The sequence below is a fragment of the Manis javanica genome, chromosome 11, assembly GCF_040802235.1.
Source record: "Manis javanica isolate MJ-LG chromosome 11, MJ_LKY, whole genome shotgun sequence".
In the NCBI taxonomy this organism is placed as follows: Eukaryota; Metazoa; Chordata; class Mammalia; order Pholidota; family Manidae; genus Manis; species Manis javanica.
In genome coordinates this window covers 102,005,956-102,009,149 of record NC_133166.1, presented here as the reverse complement: position 1 = coordinate 102,009,149, position 3,194 = coordinate 102,005,956, and positions in this window count along the sequence as shown.

Here is a 3,194-nt window from a genome sequence, read left to right as displayed (position 1 = left end):
GGAGGCGTTTATAAATAACTTTACCTCAGGGCCACGGGGTGAGCCCCGGCTTCTGATTGGCTCCGAGGGGAAGTGGTTTTGAACACTACACCATAGCTAAGCCTGAAGAGATAGGAAAAGGAGATAAGGGGGAAAAGTTCCCAAATGAACAGCCCTTTTTTTGTTTCACCCGAGGAGCAGGGCTGCTTGATGGGAGCTTGGCACTTCCTAAATCCACTCGGAAGACAATAGGTCACATTCAGCGGGGCCCCTGCCCCACAGGCTCCCCCAGGGCGGCTAGCCGAGGCTGAGGAGGGGTCAAGGCAGACCCCTCTCTGAGCTCGCTGTCCTGCTGCTTATGGGGCTGGGGTCAAGCCAAATAGCCTCTTGGACAATGGGACCCATTGAGGCCCCCCAGAGGGGTGGGGTCCTGGGGCTGCTTGCTTTGAAGGCTGGAGCTCTGGAGGTGTGTGGGGGGACAGTAGACCTCTGAACACCCCTAGGGAAGGGGATGAGCCACATCTGGGAGGTCCTGAGGGCCTTTGGGAGATCTGGGGCTAGAGTGGCTACCTAATCCCAGTTCCGCCCCCAATCCTAAATCATCTGTAGGCCCTGTGCCTTGGTCTAGCCGCCCGTGTGTGGGGGAAAACTTGCCTGGCCCTCCTGACGCCCAGATAGGGTGCAGGGGGAGCCTGGTGGTTTGGGATATGGTGAACAACTCAAGAAACTAGATTTAAAGCTATTACATGTAAGGTGACCTGAAGGCCAGTAACGCTAACTCACAGGCCTCTGTCACTTTCAGGAATTCATGTCCATGTGGGTCATGGCTCTGCTCAGGCCACCTCCTGCCTCGTGGGTTAGAGCTGCCTGCCATCCGTGCCCACAGAGCACTATGGGAGAACCTCAGAAACGGTGGGTGGGTGGGTTGTGGGAGTTTCTTGACATATTTCCTGGGAGGAAGAGTCCCCACCTGATGCCAGGAGCCCTTTCCTTTGACATCTGGGGCAACACTGTCCATCTCTCCGGAAGAAAACAGGCGCTCTGATGTGGGCTGGCATCAGTACAGGGGGCGTCAGTAGGGTGCCTTTGGAGGTTAGGTGAAAAGCCCCCTGGGAAGGTGAAATGAGCTAATGTCAGCACATTACAGGGACTCAAGAAATATTTTTTGAATGAATGAATGAATTGTCTGTGAGCCCAACCCAAGGGAGAGTTTAGAGATGTGTTGCTTGTGGTGACTCAGGATATGGCTGAGGTCACTCAGAGTTGTCAGGGTGTAGCCAGGGGCCTGAATGGCTTGAAGAAAGCTAGAATGTAAGCCAGCCAAGCATGCCCTGCCACCTGCTGCAGGAAGGATGTGTGCACGGACACTTCCTGCAGGCCCCCCGCTCTGGCTCAGCGGCCATGCCCCCACAGCTCATTCCGCTTCACCATGGTGATGACACAGTGATCACACGGATGCTAATTACGCGTTCAGCTGTCACTGTGTCTCCAAGACTTGGATCTCTGTGAGGAGGGTGGGCCAATGCCTATTTTGTTCACTTTTGTATCCCTACTACTTAGCCCAGTGCCTGGCACCTACTGGGAGCTCAATATAGATTTGTGGAATGGGTGAATGACTATATGATGGAGTCTTTAAACAGAGCAGAGCCAGAGAGCAAGGATTTGTCTATGCATCTTTACCATTGTCCAGTGGCATGGATAGCTGGGCCTGTTCTAAACTTTGGGCAGGCAATGCCTAGAAAGTAGACAAGTTATCAGGTTCTCCTTATTGTCTGGGTGACAGTGGTCATCAAGGTCAAACAACTAAGTCCCCCTGCTGGGAAACCATGCCTGCCAGGGACACTTATGATTGTAATTTGGTGCCTTCAGAGAAGAGAATGCATTGCTCGACTGACTGGAGCATCTGGGGCTGCCTGCAGATAACGTTCTCAATTTTAAATGACCCATGGGCTATCAATGGGTCTATCAATGGGTCTAGTGTGAGTTTTGTTAATGTGAGTTGTTCTCCTCAGAGTGTGATTGGCTTTTCATAGTAACACCTGGCTTTCGCACAGATTACCTGGCTTAATTCTCCTACAGCCATGTGACATAGGCTTGTTGTTCTCCATTTTCAGATGAGAAAACTGAGGTTGACTGAAGTGAAATAACTTGCCATGGGTCACAAAGATCTGGATTGAAGAGAAGGAATCTAGCTTGGATATTATGGCTTCAAATCCTATGCTTAGTCCTTTAAATCACTTTAATCTTTGAACCTGCAAAGCTAAGGCTAAGAGCCTATACAAGTCCCCACTTTTTAGACACTTTCAGGCTTATCTCCCAAAGTAACCTGGATGAAGATGGCTAGGGTCTCCAGAACACATTCCAGGGTTGGGAATTTGTTGGCTTAACCATTTTTTCCGACTGTGTTAGCAAAATTCTGGGTAAGTAAATCTTGTATGATAAAGACAGGAAGATAGATAAGCTCAGAGATTTCTTTGAAATCACTGAGAAATGTACAGGATCCTCAGAATTTGGAGACAAGTCATGGATGGGAGACCCATGCAGGAGGAAGCCAGACCAGAGGTTAGAGAAACAGAGGACCAGAGGGAGACAGGCTCTGATGGCTTAAAAGGGCACCTTAGGGGTATGGTGGATAGATTTAAACTGTGGGACAGAGTTAGGGCTGTTAGGGGGAGAGACAGAGACATGGAGAGGCAGAGATAGAAATACAGAGAGAAAGAGACCCAGAAACCAAGAGAGAGGAGCAAAGGCCACATTAACACGAACAGCAGTGCAGTCTCGAGATTTGTGAAATCACTGTCTGTTCTCCATGATGAAAGCTGGTCAGCAACGACCCTGTAGCTCTCTCTGGAGCAATGTAGATTCTCCTTGGCAGCAACCTACTTCATCCTCATCCTAGGGCTGAAAGCCCTATTCGTTCATTCATTCATTCATTTACTTAAAAACCCTTATGGCATGCCAGGATCCTATCCTAGGGATACTGAGATACATAAGACACAATCTCTTCCCTGAAAAGACCTCACCCTGGTGGAGAAGACAGGCAGGTGAAGAGACCATTGTTACATGGAAACACAGAGTTCTAGGGGAGGGCAGAGAAGAGGCACCCAGCTCAGGCCTTGAGGGGAGGAGAGGGGAGGTCAGGGAAGACCTCCCCCAGGAGGGGACACCCAGGGCCCGCATGGCCAGGGCCTGGAGGCCAGAGCTCTAAACCTTAG